The sequence below is a fragment of the Callorhinus ursinus genome, unplaced genomic scaffold, assembly GCF_003265705.2.
Source record: "Callorhinus ursinus isolate GAN/ISIS: 27379988/994484 unplaced genomic scaffold, GSC_fseal_2.0 scaffold50, whole genome shotgun sequence".
Classification (NCBI taxonomy): Eukaryota; Metazoa; Chordata; class Mammalia; order Carnivora; family Otariidae; genus Callorhinus; species Callorhinus ursinus.
Window position 1 is genome coordinate 3,596,996 of NW_027397112.1, and position 27,591 is coordinate 3,624,586.

Below are 27,591 nucleotides of genomic sequence, written 5' to 3' on the forward strand. Positions count from 1 at the left end.
TTTCTTTCTTTCTTTCTTTCTTTCTTTCTTTCTTTCTTTCTTTCTTCCTTTCTTTCTTTCTTCCTTTCTTTCTTTCTTCTTTCTAATCTATCATCTATATCAAATGTGTCCCAGTAAAACATGCTGCAGTCATCAAAGTTTCAAGATATTGAACCTAGAACTCAAGATTGCTATTTTGGATCAGTGAAAAATTAAAGGTAAAAGGTGAAAAGATTAAGCAGTTCCCTATGATGTTTTAATTTTTCAGTATCTGTCCTATGGAGTTTTTCTTCCAAACATTGAATTGAAAGCTATTTTCCTCTAAAAAATATCTTTCTGATATTATTGTCAAAAATTCCAAGTGCTTAGCCCATACCTACATACCATTGTCTTTGCACTATTCCATAAATACGTATTTTTCAGATCTTTTATTTGATTTGGTTTGGTTTAGAATATCATGGCTGCATGGCAAAGTGATTTGGAATTCAGGAGCCTTGAGTTTTAATATTGTCATTCCCACCAGTGAGCTCTTATCATGGAGGATATCATTTACCTTCTGTGTCTTTCAACAAATCATAACCAAGATGGCAATATCATTCACTCTCCCTTTCTCAAGGAATTGTCAGATAACCTAAGATATCTCATCTATAAGTACTTTATAATAACTTCACAGTTTTCAAAGTCTTGAATAAGCCTATGATGCTGAAATAAAATCCAATTACATGCACAGGCTACTTACATTACAATAGAGATAAATGAGATTAGAATCATATCAGGAGAAAATAAAGATTAGCACACATGCTCAGGTACATTAACTCCTGTGTTTTAACAGTAAATGTTTATGTTAGTCTTCAAAATTAAAGTGTCCAAATTCATATCCTTTTTCACAATCAAAAATATGATTTCATGTAAAAAGAGGAACACCATGGCCAAGGGTTGGAAAAATATGTCTCTGTGCAGTGGGCATTCCACTTTAAAGTCATAGATCTGCATTGACAATCTTAAGGACATTGTTCTTCAGTTCAGAAATCCTTTCTGACAAGAGGTGCTGGCAGGTCACTTTTGCATGTTAAGCTGACTTGGTGGTTTCATGGTGATCCTTGATGCATGCAGACAGCAAATGATATGTCTGCCATTCAGTGAGGGCTCACAAGTCCTCTATAGAAATCTGTTGGCTTCTCTGGGCTCACTGTCTTCTATTAAGAGATGAGAGTCATACTCTAGGCAAGATAGATTTTTGAACTGAAAATTACACGACCATGCATAGACTTTCACATCATGCCCAGGACAGAGTAAAGTCTTGATATATAATGATAATAATAAGTCATTTTCTCATGTAAATGAGAAAGATAAATACATCCTTTCTATAAAATATTGAAAACAGTCAATTCATGGGAAGTATCATTTCTAAGAGGACCAATATGATCATCCCCATAGTATAATCCCTGAAATTGTTCTTTTAAACCACAGCTGTCTCCTTCTTTTGTTTATTTACCCCCACTGTAAAGAAGGAACACGACTTTAATACTCGTGTACTCTTATCTTTATATATTATTTTTTAAAACTCCGTTGTTCAGGTTAGCTTCTCAAAGGATAAGCATAAATCAGAAACACAAGGGAATACGTAGACAAAACAAAAGGAAGAGGAAAACCAAAAAAACCTAAAGTATAGGTAGGTTTGGACTGAAGAGGAGAAGATAAAATGAAACCAGATGGAGATTTATACCTTTTTTCTCAGTTTCACTGAATGGAGCAGATAATCAGAAACATTTCCTCAATGTTGGTTTTCTAATCTCCTCTGTCACCTTCCACCAAAATATTAGGCCAGACAGAGGCTCTTTGCTCTCCTCATCTTCTATCACCCTTTTCTTTAGAGAAACATGCACTTTCATGAGCACGCTCTTAAATGATCACTGAAAGAAGCTGAGTAAATATTTTCAAGATAAGCCTGGAGGTCTTACTGTCTCTAAATCATCAACAGGCAAAGAGAGAGAGAGAGATAGGGAGAGGCAGTTTCCTATTCAAACATGTTGCTTAAGAGCTAATGGGAGTATTATTATGATTGATAGACCAGAATCTTTGTCTTCAGGAACACTTAATGGGAGAGGAACTGACCAATATTTACATTGGAGGTGAAGCCACATTTTATTTAATCTGGGGTCAAATATTACCGAATGAGAAATACATTCCTCAGATGGATGCAACTTTCACTTCACCCCAACCTGGGTGTCTGAGAGTCCCATGGAATCTTGCAACCAATCTCCATTTGTAATACTCCCAAGCTTCACATTTCAGCAAAGAAGGAGGATTGCTAGGTTGCTTCAGTTTTAGGGTGGGTGAATAACAAACTGTAAGGTGAGGAAAGCATATAAGTCAAACTCTGAAAACTATAAATGCTACAAATGGCTTCTTAACTGCATGAGTGCACAATGCCTATAAAGTAAAATGGTCTCCACACAAATCCAAATTGTGGGCTGAATGGTTTAGACGTACAGAAATAATAGCAGTGTGGTTCTGTCATTAATGATGGTGATTGAGGAAAAAAAAAGTGTGCAATTATTCCAGTCAATAACCGGAAGATGATTTTCTAATTCTAGTTTGATATTCTGATACTTAGAACAGCGATGTTTTAGATCTGTAAGTCTGTGAGTACATTCTTTTCCTTTCTGGTTTGTGACACTTTATTAAAGTGAAGAGAACCAGGCAACCCTTGAGATTAAATAGAAAGAGCATTCCAATGAGAACTTTGGAAGATCTCTCAAGATCAAATCCATGCTTTCGGCTTGATAACTAACTGCCTTAAGTAAAAGAGAATGGTAGCTAGCTCAGGACGAATGATGTTCTCACACTGGCTCCAGGATTGAAGACTGGTTCTAAGTTGTTGCCTATATCCCTCCTTAAATTCCTTGTCTCCCGCTCTTTTTTAAAATTACTCCAATCAGGACTTGCCTTTCCAATTCCACCAAAGCTACTTTTATCATAACCATCAGTGACTTCAGTTCTATAAGATGTGGCCAATTACTCATTTGACACAGTTGACCACTCCCTTCTCCTGGGTTTTCAGAACATTGTATTCACCTAGCTCTAGCTCTCCTCCTATCTCTCTGGGATTTCCCAATGTCTTTGCTTGTTCCTCTTCATCTCCCCAGCTTCTAAATATAGGCATGGTTAAGGGTCAGGTTTTTGGACATCTTTTCAATCTACAACTCACTCCCTCAGAAATGCTGATGATGCATAAATTTATATCCCAGCCAAGAACTTCTCCCTGAGAATCTAGACTCATACTTCCAACTGCCTATCAGAAATCTCCCCTGGGATACATAATAGAAATCTCAAACTAAGAATGTCCAGTGTTAAACATTTGATGTACTATCCAAAATCTTTCCTATATCTATAAATGACAGTTCTTCCCTGTTTAGTTGCTGAGTCAAATATCTTAGAATCATCCTTGGCTCCTCTCTCCCTCCTATATATTGCATCCAACAGCAAATCTTACTGGCTTTGACTACAAATTGGACACCAGCTGTGACTGTTTCTCAACACCTCTATGGCAAGCACTGTGGCCATCCACCATGATCTTTCTGTTTTCTGCAAGAGGTCCCTTTCTTCTTAATCTCCCTGTGTTGTCCCTATAGTCTTTTCTAAATACAACAGCCAAAAACACCTTTGAAGAATACATTAGATCATATTACTCCTCAGTGCAAAACTTCTGGTGACTTCCCATATTGCTGAATAAAAGCCAAAGTCCTATTGGGAATCACTCCTCTCCCTCATCTCTTCTTATTCTTGCTCATTCACCCCAGGAACACTGGTCCCCTGGTTCTTCCTTGAATATGCCACGTACACTCATGCCTCAGGGCCTTTGCATTTGCTGTTTCCTCAACTTGGAACACTCTTCCAGGTGTCTGCATGGCTCATTCTCTCATCTCCTTCAAATCCCGGTTCGAGTGCCCCTTCTCAATAAGGCCCTTTGTGAAATGCCTGTTCAGAATTTTACCCCAAATCCCTACACTGGCAATCTTTACCCTATTCCCCTTATTGATCTTAAATTTAAATGTGGCTTAAATTTACTTATTTGTTTTGCATATTATTTATCTCCTCCCACCAGAATCCATGCTTCATGAGGATAGAGATTGCCATCTGCTTTGCTCAGTGCTGCGTCTCTCAGTATGTAGAAAGTGCTCAATGGTATTTGCTAAGTGGGTGAGTAAAAGTGAAACTGAGATTTTGTCACTGTTTCCTTCCCAATTTCTTTCACAATCCAGTCCCTTTACGACTATATCTAGTCACACATTTCCCTATCTTAGGGCACCTGATAGCCCCATGCTCAAGGCCAGACACTTCAACATCTTATACATCTTAACAGAAGTCTCTACCTGTCATTCTTTCCAACAGATCTCATGGTCTCACCCTTTGCCCCAAAGGCCAAGAAATTAATCCATGTTCAGTTGTTATTAACTGATGATAGATTGAATGTATAGTCCTTCCTGTGGGAATTGACATTTTAAGAGTGGTTCCTAAGAGATTTAGTGTCCTGTAATCCAAAGTATGTCTGTAATTATGAATGCAGTTCTTACATGGGAAAACAAGGAAACAAACTTAAGAAGGGACACATTTTACTGTCCTCCTTCAGATCACTTGTATTATCACAAGAACTGAAGACTTAAACCAGGTTCTATGGTAAAATCGCAACTTTTAGTATAGGCTAACCAAAAGCCTTATCCAGATGATACCTTTACAAAAGGTAAAGGTATCATCTTAATCCATTTTCTACCTTTTCTGCTCCAGTGCAGGCTGTGGTATTTAACCATATCCCACAGCTGAGAGGCTTGTGCATGACAATGCTTCTGGACTCAATGTTCTACCCAGATTCCTTCCTGTCGAGCAGTACCCATATCTCAAACTTGAACATGCCCTTTAACAGATGAGGAGGCTCATTTCTCAATTTTATCTGCAGCAGAGATGATTTAAATATTAAACAGAAGGATCTTATCACTCACAAGACTGATAAATCCCTTTAGGTCCATAAAGTTCCAGAAGGACTTTCCATCAGGATTAGAGCTGAGGCTTTTCGTACATGGAATTTGCTTTAGAGAAGTTGCCTAACACTAAGCTGAAAGTATTTTGAACAGGCAGGAATGGAGTAAGATCTGACCCTTTTTCCCAATGTCAAACTGAATCTCTGTAGCCTTTTTCTTATAGCTCACAGGCCAGTCTGACCTTTCTCAGCCTAGTGTTCATGATGCTCACCATGCCCATGAGGCCCACTGGGCCCTGTTTGCCCTAGAGGACAGGTCATCATGTGGCTTGCAACTCTTTTGAGTAAAGGCTCTTAATTTCACACTTTGCAACACCATAGGGTCTGGAAGCAGACTTAACCATTCTCCTGAGACCTCAAGACTACTACCAAGCAATACTCCTTTCCCCTCTAAATAAATCACTTCTTCTTCAGAACACAGCTATTCATCTAGAGGACGCTCTACGCCTCTTCATGACATTTTTTAGCTATTTACTTGTTACTTCATGCATTAGCTATGAGTCTTGCTTTTCCATCCCATGAGCCTTCATGATCCAGTGAAGGATATTCATTCACACAGGTAGCTCATTCAGCATTAGCTTCACAGTGCTCTGACCTTCTTAATAGTCTAATAATTTCCACCTTCTTCAAAGACTCCCCTTCATTACAGCACTTTGAGGTGTTTCTCCTGAAATAACTCTATTAACTCTGATCCTTTAAATTTTGAATATTATTCTTCCTATCCACTCTCAATCTTCATTCATGAAGTCATTCAATAAACATTTACTAAATATCAACAATATAACTCTTGGATATAAAACAATGAACCAAAGCCAAATGCTCCCTCTCTTCATGGAGCATATTTTCTAGTGGAAGAAGACAGAGCTACCTGAAATAATAATAATAATAATATTAAATATTTTTGTAAAGTGGTATAATTATAAACTGAGATAAGTAAGAAGAGAGTAAAATGTAGACATTATAGCAGGGGATCTAAATATAGTTTGGAATATAAGGGGAGGCTTCAGATAAAGTCACTACTGAATTGATCACAGGAGGACTAAGATTTAGTCAGATAAAAGTTATTTGGCTGGGGAAGAGACTAACTTCTCTCAAATACAGTGTTGACAAAGCCTCAATTATCTGGAACATCATGGTCACTGGATATTTTGCATTTACACATGAGGCTTCATCTGTCACTCCTCATGCCTTGTGTAGACGTGAGTTTCCATAGATTATCACTTTCCTTCAGACTAATGAACTTAAGTTAACACTTCTTGTGATGCAGTTTGGCTGGCAATGAATTCTATCTACCTTTCCTGTCTAGAAAGTCTTCATGTTAAATAATATTATTTTACAAAATGTAGACTCTAGGTCAACAGAATTTTGTGTGTTTTTATTTTCTTCCCCAACACTTCAAGGTGACAATCTTGCTCTCCTGCCTTTCACTACTTCTGTTGAGAAGTCAACAGTCTTTCTTGCCACCTGTGTATAGTGAAACCCTGTCCCATCCTTTCAAGGTTTTATCTCCAACCACTTCTTTTTTTTTTTTTAGCATTTATGATGTATCTTGCAGCGATTTGTTTTCCATTTATTCTGACGGTTTTACTGAGCTTCCTGAATCTGTTATATTTCAGCAAATTTGGAAAAACTTTCATTTTTATCTCTGCAGATACTAAGCTCTTTTTTCTCTTTCTGATGCTCCCATTACACATATACTAGATTGTTTCATATTGTCCCATGGGTCACTGAGCCATAAACTTGGGGTGGGGGAAGCGACTTTTTTTTTTCACTCTTTCTGTTTCATTTTGGATAGATTTTATTGCTCTCAAGTTCACTGATCTTTTTTTAAATCAGGAAACTTTTATTATGCAAAAGCTAAACCAAATATAACAAAAACAAAGCACTACTTTGCTGTACCTTTGAAATCTTAAAATCGAGTCACTCATTCAGCTCATTCTATCACTTTTTACTCCAACTCCTATGTATTATCCTTCAGTGTTAATCTTTTTCTGACATTTACACCCATATGTAGCTGGTATAAATCCACTCTATGCATTAGAGAGTGTTATAAAGATCATAGTTCTTTAGTTTTATTTTGTCTCTTTTTTACTTTTTCCCTTCTATTTTCATTATCTAACATTTACAAAACACAGAATAGAAAAAGAAAAATCACAATCTGACTACCCAGAGACTACTCACTTAGAACATTTTTAAAAAATATACATAACATAACATTTACCATTTTAACCATGTTTAAGTGTAAAGTTCTGTGGCACAAAGTATATTCACATTGTTTTGCCACCATCACCACCACCCATCTCTAGAACTTCTTCATCAACCTCAACTGAAATTCTGTATCCATTATTTTTTTTAAAAAGATTTTATTTATTTATTTGACAGAGAGAAACAGTGAGAGAGGGAACACAAGCAGGGGGAGTGGGAGAGGGAGAAACTGGCTTCCTGTTGAGCAGGGAGCCTGATGCAGGACTTGATCCCAGGACCCTGGGATCATGACTTGAGCCGATGGCAGATGCTTAAGGACTGAGCCACCCAGGCGCCTGAAATTCTGTATCCATTAAATAAGAACTCCCCATTGCTTCCTCCCCCAGCCCTTGGTAACCACCATTCTGCTTTCTGTCTCTATGAATCTGACTAATCCAGGTACCTCATACAAGTAGAATCATACAGTATTTGTCCACTTGTAACTAGCTTATTTCATTTAGTGTAATATCCCCAAGGTTCATCCAAGTAATAGCATGTATCAGAATTTCCTTACTTGTTAAGGCTGAAAAATACTGATTATATGTATATTCTCTTTTGTTTATCCATTTATCCATCAGTAGACACTTGGGTTGCTTATACTCTTTGGCTATCCTGAATAATGCTGCTATGAACATGCATGCACAAATATCTGCTTGAGTTCCTACTTTTATTTCTTTTGGGTAAATATCCAAAAGTTGAATGATGATTTGCATGATAATTCTATGTTTAATGTTTTGAGGAGTCAGGGACACTGATCTTTTATTCTGCACTGTCTGATCAGGTAAACAGTCTACCCAGTCGGTTTTTCATTCCAGTATTATATTTTATACTTCCACAATTTCCATGTTTCTTATTTTATAATTTTCATTTTGCTATCCAGACTGATTTTTTTCCTTCGTTGTCTTCATATTTTCTTTTAACTTCTTTAGTATGTGTATAATTGTTCTTTTAAAGCTCTTTGTTTCTAATCCCATTGTCTTCTTTCTGAGTCTATTGTTACTGATTTTTATTTTGCTTAGGTTCACAATTATCTGCTCTTTTTCAGGTCTAGTTGTTTTTATCATGAGGTCCCTTGCTGTGGTTTTCTTTTTGATTATTTGGCCTGGAGCTTACTGAGCTTCTTGGATCTGTTAGTTTGTAATTTTTGACAAATTTGGAAACACTTTTACCATTAATGTAAAATGGACATAGGGATATCAAGTTCTCGAGTGTTTGGATTTGGTTCCATCTCTGTTGAGTTTTGTTCTGGTGAGAAGTTCATTTACTTTCAGATCAGTCTGATAATTTTATGTGTTTTCAGCCTTTGTTAAGGTGTATCTAGCTATGCCCTTCTCCTATGTGTAGACTCATATCTACTGAATGTTAATGCTGTTCAACAAGATTTCTTCATTCTAGATGGTAGGAAATTAAAGGTTTCCCCACCCTGCCCAAGCTCTGATCATTGCCTAGCTCATGGTTCCACAAAAACTTGTCTTTACTCAGGAGTTGTTCTTTGCTGAGGCTCATGGAATATCATCTCACACAGATACAGCTTGGTGTTCACCAAATCCTCAGTGGGATACCCATGTAGATTTTAGGAGCTCCTTCCCTACCCAGGTCTTCCTCTCTAATGCTGTGCCCCACGAATTCTAGCTCTGCATCAGTAGCGCTGAACTCCATCTCTCTCTTTGACTCAGCAAAACCATTGTTTTCTGATGGGGTTCCTGTCTGTACTGCAGTGCAGAAAATGCCTCTATACAGAAAGCTGGAGCGATCATGGCACTCATCTCATCCGTTTCCCTTCTTCAGGGATTACAGAACTGCACTGCATGATCCAACATTGAAAAACAGTAATTTCATATATTTTGTCTGGTTTTATGATTGTTTATAATGGGAGGATTAATGCAATGTAGTTACTCCATCATGGCCAGAAGCTGGAACCTCTCCTTTATTTTTTCATCCTTGGTTTCTGTTGTCAGCTTTATAATTCCACCCTCTTCTCAAATGTTCTTCAGGGTGTTATCTTTGGCCTTCTCCTCATTTGATTCACTCTCTAGGATGATCTCATCTGCTCCATGGCTTCAATTATCATTAATATGTTAAGGACCCCTTAAATCTATATCTTCTGCCAAGCTTCTCTTCTTTATGATTCTGAATATTATATTCAATTGCCTATTGGACCTTCCCAGTTAGAGGGACTAAGACATCACCAAGTCAATGTCCAAAACCTAATTCATCATCTCTCTCCATAATGGCCTTTCTTCCTGTATTGCCTATTGCATGAACAGAGACATACCGTCCACCAGGCACTCAAACCAGAAATCTGGGGTTTATCCCAGCCGCCTCCTTCTCTCTAATCCTTTACATCCGATCAGGTACCAGTTCTCAGAGATTCTACTTCTTAAATGTTTCTCAAAGCCATTTCCTTCTCTCTAGCCTCACTGCACTCTTTTAACCCACATCCTCCTAATTTCTTCCATACGTCACTGCAAAATTCTCCTAAGAGCTAATTTTTATACATCATTCATTGCCAGGCACCGTTCTAAGCACTTTGGTGTACATTAATTCTGAATCCTTATAAAAACTGTATAGAGTAAGTGCTATTATTACTACAGAAGGAAAAAACTGGGCACGGAGAGAACTTCCCCAAGGGTTACACAATTATCAAGTGGCAGAGCTGGGATTTAAATATGGGCAATCTAAAGACTCCTGGATGACTCAGTCAGTTAAGCATCCAACTCTTGACTTCAGCCCAGGTCATGATCTCAGGGTCGTGAGATGGAACCCTGTGTCAGGCTCCATGCTTAGGGGAGTCGGCTTCTGTTGCTCTCCTTCTGCCCCCACCCAACCCCCTTGCACTGACTGTCTTGTTCTTGCAAATAAATCAGTCAATAAATCAATAAATCAATAAATCTTTAAATATAGTCAGTCTACCCTCAGAGTCTTTGGTTTAATCATTGGTCTACCCTGCTTCTCACACTGATTTCTTACCTCCATACCCAAAATATATCAAAAATCTACACTGACTTTCCTCAAATGGGAATTTGATCATTTCTCTCCTCTAATTAAAATCTTTCAGTATATGTCATCCTCAAGGTACAATCCACACACTAAATTCTCTATGTATTCTACTCTTATCTAAGAACAAGAGCATCTTCCCTTTCTGTGCATTTTTTCTTCCCTATAGTTAGTTAACCTCTTTTTATTATAAAGTCTTCTTTTGGGGGAAATAGTTCCTCACATCTTTTCCCTTACCTACATCTGGGTTTCAAGCTCACACTTCATGTTCCCTTAATACTCTAGTTTTCTTGATATCTTACTATTTATCTCACTATTTAAATCACCTACTAGACTCTGAGTTCTCTAAAGGCAGGGACAAGGTCTTTTGCCTCCACCCGGTGCTCTGATCCCAATGCTAGCAGAGCATCTGACACAGTCTGAGTGTCCATTACATATTTTTTAAAAGATTTTATTTATTTATTTATTTATTTATTTGAAAGAGAGAGAGCGAGTGCACGAGCCAGTGGGTGAGGGGAAGAGGCAGAGGGAAAAGCAGACTCCCTGCTGAGCAGAGAGCCCGATGCAGGGCTCGATCCCAGCACCCTGTGATCATGACCTAAGCTGAAGGCAGAGACGCTTAACCCACTGAGCCACCCCGACGCCCCTCCATTACATATTTGAATGGATGACTGAGTGAGCACAAAAATGCATAAAACCAGCTGCATTCATCCTAACTCGAACTTCTATAACGACTTTAATGTTGCCACTAAGAGATGCCCTAGAAACCATAAAAGGATACTGCTTTCAATGAAAATAATGAATCATCCACAGATGAGTTGGTTTTAGATTTCAAAATGCCAGCCTCCTGACCTTCAGTGTATTTGGATGGTGTTGTATCAGTTCTTCACAGAAAAGCATTTCTAGGGACAGAAAACTTAGAAGTAACAATTAGGTTTTCCAGTAGCAAATCATCTTTAAACATGGAGGATCAGAGGCGATGACAGAGGTGGTTCGAAAGCCAAAGTCTACATGGTGATTTCTCTGTTTACAGAAAGATTTGGGAAGCCACCACTGAAGTATTTCTAGTAACATGTACGTTATTGATCTTCATTTATCTCAAAAATATTTTAAAAACCTGGTGTAGAATTCTAAGTCATGGTCTAACTATCCGGCCTTAGATAGAAGTTAAATCACTATGATTTAGTTATACAACTTCTCTCTTCTGTGTGACACCCTGCCCACACTCTTCCATGCCATCCCACCACTCCAGCCTTGTGAGCGTAGCATCTCTCTCTGTGCCTTTATCTGTGTCTCTAGGAAAGCTCAGAAATTCATCTGGCTAAGAAACTCATGAGGTTTTAAATTAAACTTTTTTTTTTTTTGTCTTAGAAGATGAAAGAAGATTCAGGACTGTAAATTCTATCTGGACATATTGTTTTTATAAGGGAAATTCAGCCAGCAGGTAACAAAAATAACTTTGCCTCTGCTTACCTCTCCTGCATACCTACATTCCTTTCCCACACTTCCTTTGTTTTTGGTGAAGAAATATGGAAGAACAAAGGTATCTGCTAGGAAACTGATGAATCATCTTTCTTTTTGTTTTCTTTTACCGTAGTATCTATTCCCAACAATTTCCTACCATTTATAATAATTTGTTATTAATACTAATCTTGTGATCTTCAGGCGGTGGCACCAACTGCATTGGGAAATAAATAGATTTGGTTTCTGAAATTCTAGAGTTCAGTGGAATTTATTGACAAAGTTCATTTCCACTGAGAGTCTTGGTCATCTCTACTAATTAGACACAAGGAAGTTGTCCATTGCTCTCGCAAGCACTGACTTTTAGTCTTTCCCCCCTTTTGTGGACATGGTGAAATAGTGCAGAGAATATACTGCCTGGCAGGGTGCCTGACTTCTGTACTTTCTCCTCCTTTTCTAAGAATGTGTGTGATAATGAGATTTTTACAGGTATGACACTTCAAATAATAATAATAAACCTTGTCCAACAAAGTAGAATGAAGGGTGACATTTTATTATCCCTTTATGTTAGGATTCTGTAAACATAGATTTATTAACTTTAAAGCTGATATCTCCCCCATTACAGTGAAAATATTTTGGGGGCCTTTTGAATTTATAGAGAGCCTAATGAGTAAACACAAGTACTTAAAAATATGCCCTTGTTTTTGACACTGGACGAGTAGTTATTTTACAAGATGTGTAGGTAGGTCTCCTGTGGGTTTCTTTTTTTTCTGGTATAATTATTATCTCTTACTAGCTTTAATAAAGAGACAATTGTTCTATCAGAGGTTTTTTACTCTTTATTTGTCTTGTTAAAGGAACTCCCCCTTGTAGCAAAGGAAACTGGGTTCGTGTTTAGAAAATTGCTCAGGATTCTCTCTCCTCTGTTCCAAGGAGAAAGAACTAGCTCTTATCTAGTACTTCTTTTTTTCTTTCAGTGCATTTATATTTTATTTTCAGAGCTGCTGTGAGCAATTCAGAGCTACTTTTGGTCAGCAATTCTAAAACCAAACAGAACCCAGCTTCCATAATTCATACATACAATATTATATTTGAAGTAATTGTGTGTGTGTGTGTGTGTGTGTGTGTGTGCGTGTTTATCTGTTAAACAGAGCAGTTTTTGCTCAGATCAGAAGTGTCTCCATGGATGTACATGTGTGCAGCTGAAAGTCAGGGGGCCCATTGCAGCTCTGTTCCTTTTTTGTGTGACTTTGAGCTAATCACTTACAGTCCATCTCATGCGGTGTCTGTTCTATAAAGTGAGGGGGTTGGACTCCTACTTCGCTTCTAGCTCCTGACATCTTTTATACATAACCCCTCATACACAACCCTTGTAAAATGTTGACATATGATATGTTTAAGGCACAGGTATCATGTGATATGTCCAAAGTATATAACACAGAAACAAAATATGTCTTAAGTCATGCTCAGTATGTTGCATTAAATCCTTAAAACAAAGTTTATCTAGACTCACCTTACTCCTTCTATTTGAATCCATAATTATAGGATTCTAAGCCATGGAGTTAACTTACTCCCAGCCCTCATTTTGGTCACAAGGTGTAATCTAATCCTCTCAAACTGTGGAATACTAAAAATCACACTAAGGCTGAAAAATGCCAAAACAAACATGTTTTTAACAGATTCAGGGAAAGCAGAAATAAAGTGGTGTTTTCCCCAGGAAATTGTCTGCACTGTCCAAAGCCAGTTACAGCAGGTTTTTCTGGCCTGGCCTTTTGACCATTGGAATGGAACTGCTTTACTCAAAAGAGATTTCCAAAGTGACTGGGGGGCTGAGAGACAGGCAGCACTCCCAAGGTCCTGCTTGCTAATGTTTCAAGCCTTTTCCCCTCCGAGGAGTATCTTGTATGATGTTTCCTAGTTGACCTGGCCAATTTAAAATCTGTTGTTTTAACTACCACACCTCTTCTCCCCAGGGTTAAGTGCCTGGTTGGAAGAAGAGAATACCTATGTAATCGATTTTATTCCCTGGTTCATTCCCACTTCAGGTTGGTAAGTGAGCTAGAAGTGAATCATCGCCTAAATATCCATGGGTGTTTATAGAGGATGTTATCATTCGTGCAATGGACAAACCTCAACCAGAAGATCTTTTTCATGTGCTTGTGCGGGCATGGAACATGTAAGTTCTTCTAAGTGTTGGCAGAGTAGATTTAAAAATACATATATTTGGGGAAACATTTTGTAAGAAAAATGCATTTGAAGAGAAACATAAAGATAAAAATGCAATTATATAAGAAAGTTCAACAATGAAGGCCTGGTCCTACATGCGCTTTATGTATTCTGTAGGTAATCCAGAGTACATTTTAAAATGTTGTTTTGCCTCCATCTGTTCCCCTGATGATCAGAGATCTCTTATTCCTCCTCTCCTTACCCCGCCCAAACTCTCCTATCCCAACCCACAGCTGCTACATGCTTGGCAAATCTCTTTTAACATAACATAACTTGGAAGATAAATCTACGGCCCCAAAAACCTTTATCTTGTAAGTATGACCAACTTATGAATTGTGTCTCCTGCTTGGCATTCTTCTCCATCAATATTCCTCTCTATTTGATATAGGTAAATGACAGTTGGTATACATAAGCATATGTGTGTGTACTGTTGTGTGTGCATGAGGATGGATGCATTCGTTGTTCAAGAGCACAGCACTGGGAAAGTACACATTTAGTACTAGAGTCAACATTTAAAGCTATACACAAAAATTGGACACGGTAGATCAGTCCTCCAAGGGAATTTACCTTTTTCCCAACTGTTTAACATAAAAGGTGTCCCTAAGATATTCAGATAATTGAATGAGTGAATAATTATTCAAATGAATCATTGAACGAATGAATTCTATAGCACCTGATAATAGCTTGCTTTGGTGTTCACCTTCCAGAGTATGCTTACCTAGGTAGGAATCCTTTTGCTGTGAATGCTAGTATCCCAAAAAGAGAACTAGGAGATACAATTTGCAGGCAATTTGATTTGTTTTTACTGTTTGGGATACAGAAACCAGGCAAAATCAAGCAAGCTATTCAGTTTCCTTCTGCTAACAGAAGTGGGGAAGGTGATGAATCGAGGCCACGTGAGGCTTTCTTCGAACACATGCAAAACTCTGAATGAAGAGTGAAACTGAAGAACTCAGACTTATACTAACGGTGATTCACTTATTTCAATACAGTTAAGTATCATTGGAAATCTAATTAAACAGCCTGTGCATTGAGCTTGAGCTTAAAGACAAAGTAATGTGCATAGACCAGTCCCACCTTGGGTTTGTGTTCCCTCCATTTCTTTGATATCACTATCAAGACATCATTCCGGGGACGTCTGGGTGGCTCAGTCAGTTAAGCGTCTGCGTTCGGCTCGGGTCATGATCCCGGGATCCTGGGATCAAGCCCCACATTGGGTTCTCTGCTCCACGGGGAGCATGCTTCTCCCTCTCTCTCTGCCCCTACCCCACCCCTTGTGCTCGTATGTTCTCTCTCTCTCAGATAAATAAATAAAATCTTAAAAAAAAAAAAAAGACACCATTCCACTCTGAGTTGGATAGCTAAGCCACATGCGAGCCTGCAGCTTTTAATCTTGTAATTCTAGAACACTAATGGTAAAATCCTTAGAAAATATACCCGGATACCATGACTGAGACACGATTTTGAGCACAGAAGGCTGTGGTTCTGCTTTTTCTTTTCTTTTTTTTTTTTTTTTTTTTTTTTTTTTTAGTTTTGCTCCCTGCTCTTCGGCATTATCAGCTGTATAAATCAACACATATTGTACTTGCCAAATAGGAAGTTATTGAGACAGACTCTGCCATTTCCATTTGTTTCAGAATACCCCATTCAGGCTCAGGTCCCCTGAAGTGGCCAGGCAGGCTTTCTCCTGGCAGGCTTAACAGAACTCTCAATATCTTCGTCCCTCCTGGCTCTCTCAGAACTTCCACTCCCAGGAAGGAAATAACCACACTCTTCGCGAAAGATTAAGATGCCATTTTACTATGTAAAGTCTGTCTGTGCTACAGTCATCATTGTAATAGAAGTACATAACAAGAATAATCATCTCTTCTTTGTTTCATCAGTGGAACTGATATTGACGGGTACAGGGAAGGCATTGCAGAAAAGAAAACTAAGTTTAGAGGAGAGTTCCTGGGGGGGATTGTTTTATTTTAATTCTTTTCCAATTTTGGTAAGGAGATAAGCAATCATTGTCTTAAACATTAAATGTCATGACATTTTAATTTCATTGGTTTTTGATCAATATCTCTTGTTGCCGAGGACAGAGGTTGCTGGAAGACAAAACCAGTTCTCTTTTGGCCAAGAACTGGTTGAATAGGGCCTCAGCCTTGATGTAGGTTGACTCCTTGTTTGAGTCTGAAGTTAAATTGCCTTCTTAGTACCTTAGAAAAAATTGCTGATTTAAGGGGACTGATGTGTCATCACTAATCGAGTGCTTAAGGTGTTAACAATCTGGAAGTGTGGTTGAGAGTTGCCTGTGTTGACATTGTATACAAGAAAGAGCTGGATATAGTTTGTATATTTAAATGAAAAGGAGATCAAGGTTTCTCCAAATTAGAACCAAACTGAATTGCCCACAGCTTTGTTTCGGTAAGTAAATAATGGATGTTTTCTGTTATTAGTTTTGTCACGTACTTAATATTCCTAATAAGTGGGGGGTATTTGGGAAGCTTATCTGGATCAGGGCAATGGAGAGCTCTATCTCTTGCTGCTAATGATCAACTTTAAAATTGCAGGGTGAGGAAAGATAGTAAATCCATGCATGGCATATATAATGTATACAAGAGTATGAAAGATGGACTACATGAATTATTCAAGGGAAATGACATTTTTCCACACTGATCCATGTACTGGTGATTATACAGTGGATCTCTTCAAGTTATATCATAATCAAGTGCTAATCTTTGCAGATAAATATGGTGCCACAAACCTCAATGGCAGAATGACAACACAATGAACTAATCTCTGATTAAAGGTTAACTTTAGGAGACAAATTCTTACCACCCAAACTGGACCCAACTTTATATAATGATAGGCCTTTTTGGAAGGATGTATTGTGGTTGATTAAACTTTATGCAGTTTGGAATTTTATAAGAAATTAATGGGGACAGAGTGAAAGCATATTAATGGTTCAAAAGAAATTTTCTTCATATTTAAAAACAAAAAGTAGAGCCAGGCACTATCAATAAACCTATCTTAAGTGGTAGAGTTTCATGTTGGGGGGCGCTGTGTGTGAGTAATATAATGATATCACTCCTGATTTTACATATTTATTCCTCAGCTTAAAAATATAGCATAAAAAGCATTCATTATGGTGAGCATATTAAACAGTTATAGTTGCTTCATCAGATAGTCAAAAGAACAGATGGTTCCTTTTTCTTCCTGGAGAGTTATGTGCCTTTATTATTAGTGATTCTAAGAAGTTAGAAAAAAAGTGTCAAATCCAGTTTGAGGAAGGTAGATGTACTCAAACAGAACAATTGCCTTGGAATTAGTTATCATTGGCTCCTAGAGGTTTAAAAAGGCCAGCCCTCAAAACCACAAGCAAGAGAGCATTCTATTTAATCTAATTTAGATTTAAGGAAAATCAGGAAACCAGTGGGTTTCAGACACGTAGGAGTCTTAACAATTTTACCAAGGCTGAGCTTAAATGATACAGGATTATATCGTCATCACAGTCAATACAAACAGAACTTTAAAAGCCACTAATTTACTCCATAAGTCTCTCCTATGATCAATTAAATGAGACCCAGGTGGCAAATGATATTGCATATTTACAAATAAACCTTGACTTGGTTTTATAAGTTGTATTAACTAAATGAATTGTTGCTAAATTGCTCAGGTATTTGAGTTTGAAAACTGCCAGAAGAGAGAGAGAGGGGAGAGACATGAACACTAGAGTTCCACACACTGAGAATATGCACCGAGGGCATATGATAACCAGTGCTGGTTAGGGAGGGTTCATAGATTTATGCCCCTCTTTGGTGAGCCACAGAAAAGAACAGTGACACAGTGTTATGTAAATTACAGTGACTTCAACAAGGAAGTCTACACAATTCATAGAAAGGGATCTCAGATTTCAAGTCTCACTGAATAGCTCCATGATTGGCAATCAAGAATTCGGCAGGAATACCACTAACCTTGCCAGAGGAGGGAAGCATAGCTGTATTCTGAGGCCAAAGATTTAGGTCCGCCATGAAAATACCTCATGTGGTAATTAAAGCATGATTTTTAGAGTCACCAGGCTTATGTTCAAATGTCAACTCTACATCTATTAAGTAGAATGGTTTTGGTCAAGTCACCAGAGCTTCCTGATCTTCCATTTCTGTATTTGTTAAATGAGGATAGTCACAGTTCCTGACTCAAAGTGTTACAGTGAGGACTGAATGAGATGTGAAAAGCACTGAGCACAGAATAATGTGTACTCAGTAATCTGTAGCTATTATGATTCTTGCTCCCAAGATTCCTGGAATAGAATGTGGCTGGTTAAAGAAAAAAAAAGTAAGAGGAAAGGTCTCATTCTGTGGAATGGAAAAAAATTGAGATTTTAGTTCATGATGACTCATTGACCACCGGGGAACCACTTACAACTTATCTGTATGTTGAAAAAGAAAATAATGTCTGTCTTCTCAACCCAGCAATTGCAGTTGGGATAAGCTGGTGTGAAAGGAGGGTCTGTGTCCTCAGGGTAGAGAGTCTTCATTCTATTTAGGATAAGTCTGAGAAGGCAGATCCATTTAACAGTCTATTTTACCACTTAAATGCCAGCTATAAAAATAAGTACCTCAACCAAAATAAAAGTGCTTAATGTGTGGGCATCATCATCATCATTTTTAAAGACATGCATATAACATGTTAGGGGTTATCACCACCATAGTTTACTTGTGAACCAGAGAAAATTTTCTTGACTTAGTTTAAGTTTACTTGCTTTTGTGATCCATTCTTCATTGATTTATTTACTTTTCAATTCTGCTTGGTTAAAAATGTAAGTGAAAACAACTCAAAAAAAAAAAAGGTCTGTGGGTTTATGGTCATAGATATATCATCAAAATCATTTCCAAAGTGAGAGTTGAAATGGCCATCTGATTTAAAAGGAGAGGTGTTTCAGCTGTCTCAAGGCCTGTCTTTGCATAGGAAACCCCAAGTTTTATATTCCGCTGTAGACGTATTTGTGAAAGGAGGCTGCTGAAGTAATTTCTCTTCCCTTCATCCTCCATTCCACCCTTGACTCCCACATTGTAAAATGAAGTGTGCATTTTACAAATGATCAGGTCACATTGAAATTCCAGTTCCAAAGAAAGCCGCCTCAGCCAGCTCTCTTCATGGGAAGTATAGAACCAAGATCCATATGCAATTTTCTGTGAAACTTGAAGATTCTCTGTGAACTGACATTTTGTTTTCAGACAAAAGCATTTCTATATCATCAGTATAACTTTGCTAAAGCAAAGAAGAACTGGAGAAGATTTTCACAGAAAATGTCAAGAGGATCATAGAAAGGGAAGAGAGCCAAGAGTAAACCCCAGGGAGCTCCTCTTGGAAGAAGCACATCTATAGGAGAGGTTCATCTTGAAGTAAACAGTCTGATGTATGAGATATCAGAATGAACAGAAAAGAGACCAAACCCAAGTATATTTATGGAAAGATGTGGTACATCATATGTAGAGAGCGTCTCCCAAAATACGAGGAAACTCTTATCTGGCATGAAGATGATTCTGAACTGGTTTGGCTGTGGCTTATCTGCAGTAAATCCATGCTAAATTCAAGAAATCCTTCACAAAATAATTATAGAAGGCACAGGCCATTCTTTTTCATCTTATCAATTTAGAACTTTGACCTATGTTATTATGAAATGCTGTTCGATGACATACTATAACCATGATCTTTTTTTTTACTCTAGCTGAGAGTTAAATATTCTCCAAATTATATTTAAAGGCAAGTAGAAAATATATGATGGGAGATTCTGAAGATAGACATTTCTGTCATAGAAACACATGAGTAGCACTACCCTTAGATTTGGACAAGACTAGCCAGCCACTGTGCCAGCATCATACTATAGAGGACCCCATTTTGTCCTTGGTCTGGATGCACAATGGAGCAAGAGATGAGTAAAGGGATAGGCTCCCCTGGTAACTGTTCTTCTCTTCTAGACTCTATTCCAAGGGTCCAGACCCATGGGATTTCCTGGCCAAATAGCCTCCTGAGGCCAATCCTCCTGAGGCCATCATACATTTGTGTACCACTAGGTCCAAGGAGTAGACAAAGGTAGTTATTTGGGAAGGTAAAAGATGGTGGGGAGTATGGAAGGATCTTACCACCTCATGGGTGAATGTCTACACATATGCCTGCAAGTCCCTTCATGGTTTTGGTCAAAACCAGGAGCAGTTAGAGACATGAGGTATAGGGACTGGCATTTCTTCACTCTCATATGCCAACCAGGAACCTCAAAGCCTCTGAAGATTCCAAATTCAAACTTGGATTTCCAAGGCTTAAAGGAGCTGTTATTTGTCAAGAGAGTTGAATAGAAAATATTTCATTTATTCATTTTGTAGGTTGGTTTATAATTTAAATAGTGAGACATATGGTCTGTGGCTCTCTATTTTAACTCCTGCCCTATATCCTACAAATGTTAAGTAACTGCCTTCTGTTAGTTTGTATTTGTCTTTGATCCAAGATCATTGGTTGTTGGTGCATTCAGAGGAATGCTAGACCAACCTGAAGACTTAGAGGGGTGAGGACAAGCCACATGTCCAAGTTCCCTATCTATATCTCTCAAATAAAACACAAGAGAAAGGACAGCTTGTCCTTTGAGGATGCTTCTAGTAACTGAGGCAGCAATATTGTCCAGTCCTGTGTCTCTAACTCAGTATGTCTGTAGATTGGAAAAGTATCTCTTGATGATAGGAATCAAACAAATTTACATATTCCCAGTGACATTTTTTCATCTCAAACCAGAGAACGGTATTTTTGCTGGTATAGTCTTCACTAATTTAGTGACAATGATCATGAGAGCTAATTCATGTTGCAGGTGGCTGAAAATACTTTAAAGACTGTAGGAGGTGTTTTCCCTGACTTTTCGCACTATACGTAAACATTTCAAAGTGCACTTTATATTTGAGGTTAGACATTAATCTACCTTTCTCCTATAAGAGTCTTGAAATCTGCACGTGTGACGATAATTATCCTTGAAGTCACCTTCTGAAATGAAGCAATGGAGTCCCAGGATGCATTATAACAATACCGATGAATGGTGTTTCCTTTGAGCAATCCACATTGTCTTCATGTTTGCTCTGGCCAAGAAAGATTTAACTGGCTCACTCACTTCTCTGGGTGTGTTTTCAGTTTGTAAGTGAAAGGAGCAGCAGTGAACTTGCCTGAACATCCATTAATATTTTCAAAACACAGTACCTCCGTTCTTGTTCTTTATCACATTGTCAATGCACAGTACACTCCAGACGGATATTGTTTATGAGACATGTGACTTGTCCTGCTGTTTGCACAGCCCGATAGAAAAGTGAGCATTAATTTTATAGCGTGAGGAATAGAATCAATACCAGCATTGGAAATCTTCCCATAGCTTTGCTTGTATTGGATTGAACAGATCAGTTAGTTGCTCATGAAATCACAATCCATGCATGTCCTGCCTCACATAACTTTAAGAGTCAATGGCAGAGTGCAACAAGGGACCAAATGACTCTCCAGCAATAATACGAACACCTCAGATTCGTTTTTGCCTCAAGGAACAAAATCTGAATTTTGTGTTTATTGATTTGTCAAAAGTGACGTTATTTTCTTCTCCTTTGCCAAAGTGGAGAGGAGTTCTTATCCTGATTCCTCTGTTTGCCCCCAAAAGATAAGCTTTTTTTTTAAATTCCAGTGTAATTAACATACGGTGTTATATTAGTTTCAGGTGTACAATATAGTGATTCAACAATTCTATACGTTACTCAGTGTTCATCACGGTAAGTGTACTCTTAATATCCTTTGCCTGTTTCACCCATCTCCCCACCCACCTCCCTCTGGGAACCACCAGTGTGTTCTCCATATTGAAGAGTGTGATTTTTTGCCTCTTTTTTTACTTTGTTTTATTTTGTTTCTTAAATTCCACATATGAGTGAAATCATACGCTATTTGTCTTTTTCTAACTTACTTCACTAGATCCATCCATGTTGTTGCAAATGATGAGATTTCATTATTTTTTATGACTGAATAATATTCTATTATATATGTGTGTGTGTGTGTGTGTGTGTGTATATATATATATATATATATATATATCACATCTTCTTTAAGATAGCTAAGTTTTGATAAATAGATGTTCTGCCAAAATTCAGTCCCATATGAATTGGAAAATTCTTTTCACAGAAATCTTCTTAAGGGGAATCATTGAAGTATTTAAGGGCTTTTAAAAAATAAGCAAACTTACTCTTTTTTTCTGTCTCAAGTAGACTAACCTTCAGTTCCATAAAGAAAGTATTTGCTTGTCTTCTATGTCTGAAACTTTGAAAAATGCTTGCTAAATATTTCTTGAATAAATCATTTAATTGTTGGCTAAATCAATAGAAGCTGATCATTAATAGCACGTGTTGGGGAACATTTTCCTTAGGGGCTCCTGGGAGGCTCAGTCAGTTAAGCCTCAGACTCTTGGTTCTGGCTCAGGTCATGATCTCGCAGTTGTGGGATCAAGCCCCATGTCAGGCTCTGCACTCAGCATGGAGTCTGCTTCAGATTCTCTCTCCCTCTCTCTCTGTCTCTCAAATAAATAAATAAAATCTTTAATTTTTTTTTCTTTAAAGGGTGAAATAGTATCTAAGGTTTTGTGGGCCACATATGGTCTCTGTCACAGCTCTTCAATTCTATAATAATAGCTCAAAAGCAGCCATCAGTGGGGCACCTGGTGGCTCAGTCGTTAAGCATCTGCCTTCGGCTCAGGTCATGGTCTCAGGGTCCTGGGATCGAGCCCCACATCAGGCTCCCTGCTTGGCAGGAAACCTGGTTCTCCCTCTCCCACTCCCCCTGCTTGTGTTCCCTCTCTCGCTGTGTCTCTCTCTGTCAAATAAATAAATAAAATCTTCAAAAAAAAAAAAAGCAGCCATCCGTCATACATAAACAATATGTAAACAAATATGGCTGTGCTTCAAAAAAATGTTGTTTACATAAACAGGCTATTTTGGCCTAAAGGCCATAGTTTGCAGACCCCTGATCTATACATACACAAAAATCTATACATACAATCTCACTCTCATAAATTTGATCAAGAGGGTTTTAGAATAGCATCCTGAAAAGCATATATCATCCTTAATATTGCCCACTTAAGGACATCCCTTTTAAGGAAATAGACACGTTTCCCAGTGGGTTATATCTAAAATACACAACCTATAAGAATAACTACTGTCCAGAAAGCAACACATTTTTTTCGATAAAATGTTAATTACAATTCATGCTTACCCAATTCTAGGTTCTGTGCTAAGAACTTTCCAGGTTCTGTTGTGTTGAAAGCAAACAAGAATACCATTGCATGAGTTTATTGGTTAATGCTACACCCTGACACCAGGGAATGCCTTAATAAAGACCTGTGATTGATTTGATACTTCACTATCATTTTCCAAAGGAATTCCATCTGAAAACAGACAAAGTCTGAGGCAAAAATATGAAGCCCTGTTTTATCGTATCACCGTATCCATTTGATAGCATAATGAAAAGTGGAAGTTAAGACAAAGTGAAATTTCCAGTCTGGATATTTATTCATATAAAGAATCTTTTACTCAATTATTTATCAAGGAGACAGAAAGGAAGGAAGGGAGGGAGGAAGGGAGGGTGGGAAGGAGGCAAGGAAGGAAGGAAGGAAGGGAGAGAGGAAGGGAAAAATCCTATTAACAAAATCAATTGTTCTGGTAAATTTCCTGGAGGTATATTTGCACTGGTGAGTTGGGAGATAAAGATGGTATAGATAAGTAGCTGTTCATACTGAAACCATTTTTTAAAAAGTTATATTAGAAAAGAAAGTGCATTGGTATAGTCAACTAGTTGTTTTCATCCAAATGCCATTGTGGATGGTTCAATACATCAGAAGAACACTGGGGATTGCTGAAAGGTGGAGTAAACTGAATGAGTAGAACAAATACGCAAGTTTCCCTGTAAATCACATATTTACTTAGAACAATTGTCATTTGAAATGGTTTATGATCTCTAGGACTTAAGGGATCTGTTTGCATGGGTGTCATCCAGATTACATCTCTTTGCTGATGAAACAAAGAGCTTTTCATACAGAAATTTGTTTTATTCCTTTATGAACCTCAAAGGGGGAACATCAATACAAAATTCCACTTTCTTTCTTAGATACCTACTCACAAATGGGTTTCTTTGCCCTCGGATAGAAGTAGCTTTGCTAAAGAAATTCCAGTTTGAGAGTTAAGTAATTGGAGGCCCAAGAACATTTCAGTGCGGTCTGCTTAAGAAATGAAGTTCTGGGGCGCCTGGGTGGTCAGTTTGTTAAGCATCCAACTCTTGATTTTGGCTAAGGTCAGGATCTCAGGGCTGTGAGATTGAGCCCTGCATCAGGCTCCACGCTGGGTGTGGATACTTCTGCTTAAGATTCTCTCCCTCTGCCTCTGCCCCTCCACCACCCTGTGCTCATGTGCTCTCATTTTCTCTCTCTCTATAAATAAATAAATAAATCAAAGAAATGAAGTTCTTCAGTTGAAAGGAAGTTTGTCAATGAAGAAGGTTTAAGAGGTAATCAGTTGGCAGTGGCATTGGCTTCAAAGCAGAATCACAAATCCCAGTTAATCATGCCATCTTCTCATCCAGAGCAAAACTTAAATCTGTGTAATTTGGAAAACGGGTACTTATCCCAATAAAAAATTTTTCAGATTATTATTGTGTGTCTCTCAAGCTTTTTATATGTAACTACAGTAAATATCTTCCCAGTGTGAGAGAGAGAGATTTATCTTTAACCAAAGAAATAGTTCGATCTAGCTCCCCATGTCACATCTTGGTATGTCTTAGAAAACTGAGAACTGGACCTCAGGGTATATTAGAATTTTTTTAAAAAATCAGTTCCTCATGAATATTGGGAACTCAACTATCATTCCTCATTAATTTACTGATTTTAATTAATCCTCTCAAGTAACTTGAACTTCAGATATTTACTGATATGTTAATAGTCACTTACCATAATTCAGGAATTCAGTTATGTCTTGCCAAGTCAATTGGAAAGTTTAGGGAGCTGAGTATGCTACTTTACCCTTTTATAGTTCTTGAAATAATGGTGCATTTCAAGGGTCTTCATCAGAGTATAAAAGTAAGATGTGCTGACAGAGACAAGTAGGAAGAGAGAGAGAGAGAGAGAGAGAGCGTGCGAATGAAGTGGCCAAGCCAAAGCTATTTTTCTTTTCGTTCTTGTTTTTTGTTTTTTTCTCAGCTGGGCTCTGAAATATCCACAAATTGTCCTATTCCTTTCCTCATCTGAACTTCAAAGGTTGACCTTACAGAGGTGGAGAATTAGACACCACCAGGAATCAAGGAATAAATTGGTTGGTGTCTGGGTGTTGTACACATACTTAAAAGGAACATGTCACAATAGGGAGAAAATAAAGAGCGTTCTTATAGGCATTTCTATTTTAAAATAATGCCTCACTGCACCATATGATGAAAGATCTTCAGAGCACATAAAGTTAGTCATAATGGAAACTCCTTAATTGAATGGCATGGAAAATGGCCCCAGGGGTTGCTAGAGAAGAGACAGGGTAATCACATGCTATCAGAACTGCATCACTGTCAACTTCTCTAAAATCCAGGATTCCAAGCCGACTTTAACTCTCATAAACCACGCTTGAAAACATACTCAAGAATTAGGATAAATCATCTTATTGAAATAAAAATGTACCACTCATAGAAGTAATCAGGAGCACCATCCTTGCAAGACAAAGGGTTTTTTGTTTTTTTTGTTTGTTTGTTTCTTATTTCTTTTATGTAGTCAGTTCCTATGGGGGGGGGTTATTGACATGGAATCCATACAAAATGAACATATGCAAATTTATTTTGTAGAATAGATGAAAATATAAAAAACAGTCCCTGTAGGATGATGGGAATGTCAGATTTTTGAATTCACAGCTACCTGAGATTCAGAAGTTTAAATCTTTTTAAAATTATTAATGGTTAATTGCAATTATTTGTGTCATATATCTGCAAGTTCTGAGAGCCTGTTTGGATAGAACTCTGTCCTAGCCACTGGTACATTCAAGTGATGAGTCCCAGTCCAAAGTTTCATGCTCTAGTTTAAGACACACAGACACACACACACACACACACACACACACACACACACAGCCACAACCATACACACCCTGGCACATAGACTAAAGAGAACAGAGCATTCCAACTTGTATATCTGAAGAGAGATATATGATGCATGCTGAGAAGCTACTACATCCTTAGAAAACTTGACATTACATAACACTTATTATATTTATTATTTCAATAGTGAAATGTTGCAATATATTGACTCACCCTGCTAACAAGGAGAGCCCTGTATACTGAGTCCTGAGGACAATTTGAAGCAGAGATTTGGTCCACCATGGCCCTGTACTGGTCCTCGGGAATCTTTATTTCACATAAATAAAATGGAGTGACATAAAAGATGAGCAGCTACTCTTCATTGTCACTATGACAGGAAAGATTTTTAAAGAGAAAGTTCTGAAGAGAAGCAATGGTTTTGTGTTTTGTGTATTGTGTGTGCAATGATGATGGAGTCTTCCAAGGTCTGCTGGTTTTTAAGGTGTGTTCCTTGTACCACAAGTGGGAAGCAGTGTTTGAAATGAGTGTGTGTGGTGTGTGTGTGGGGGGGTGGTCAGGGATGGGTTTATAATAATTATGAAGGCATTTGAAGAAGGCTTTCAAAATTGTCAGCCCAGAAATCATGACCTTTGTGTTTGCTTGGTCATAAAATATAAAACCAATAACTGCTAATCTAATAATTCACCAGCTGCTTGAATCTCACTGCATTCTTACTATCACAATGGCTTTTAGCATCTGCTGAAGAGATTACTAAATATTTATCTAGATGACTCCATGGCTAATTCAGTAATAGATGATTCACTACCATTTGATGCAGCAAAGCACTTAGGAGTTTGGTCTGTGGAGTGAGATACACCCCTACAGTGCAGCTTATCTCATGGAAGACATTGAAAAAGTTTTTGTTTTTGTTTTTGTTTTGACATTGAAAAAAGTTTTAATATCACAATGTCCTATCTATAAAATTGAGTTAACAAAAATAGCTAACTCATGAAGGGATTGTGAGGATTAACTGTGAAAATACATGCAATGTATTTGATGACAATCAATATGCATTCTTTGTTGTTTATAATACCATCACCATCATCCTCATTACCATTCAATGAAAACAATTTCATTTATGTACATCTCTGACTGCACATAAATTTTCCTATATTGAAATCTGATTCCTTGAGATTTCTTCCCAAATTCTAATATAGTCCCTCATGGTACACATCCATCCATCCATCTATACAGTCAGTTCTTAACATGGTTAATTCATTTTTTAACAGGTCCCCAGTACAGCTTCTCTGTCTCTGCTCTGCTCCCATCTAGCCTCCAAACTTAAATGCAGAGAGCGACAAAGAAAAAAACAGAGGAGAGGGGAGAGAATGAAAGGCCGGAAGCACTTCTCTTCTATTATTCTGTTATACTGGCTAAATATGCCCGTGTTCTTCAAATCTTTAGCTGGTATGACCCTTGCACTACTCTGTTCACTCTTTCCTGATGGTGCTATAATTTTTCTGCATCTCATTTAGAGACAGTTGCCCTGTATG

The 27,591-nt window shown here is 37.9% G+C and overlaps 1 protein-coding gene and 1 long non-coding RNA gene across 2 annotated transcripts in view; both read right to left on the reverse strand.

The window, feature by feature from the left end:
* KCNJ2 (potassium inwardly rectifying channel subfamily J member 2) overlaps positions 1-27,591 on the reverse strand; it is a 345,114-nt gene that overhangs the window by 279,712 nt on the left and 37,811 nt on the right. The gene's annotated exons all lie outside the window — the stretch shown is intronic.
* On the reverse strand, positions 17,022-18,146 carry LOC141370908 (uncharacterized). The gene is made up of 2 exons (XR_012375398.1): positions 17,905-18,146; positions 17,022-17,179 (listed from the first exon to the last, which is right to left on the reverse strand). It is a non-coding gene; the product is annotated as an uncharacterized lncRNA (long non-coding RNA).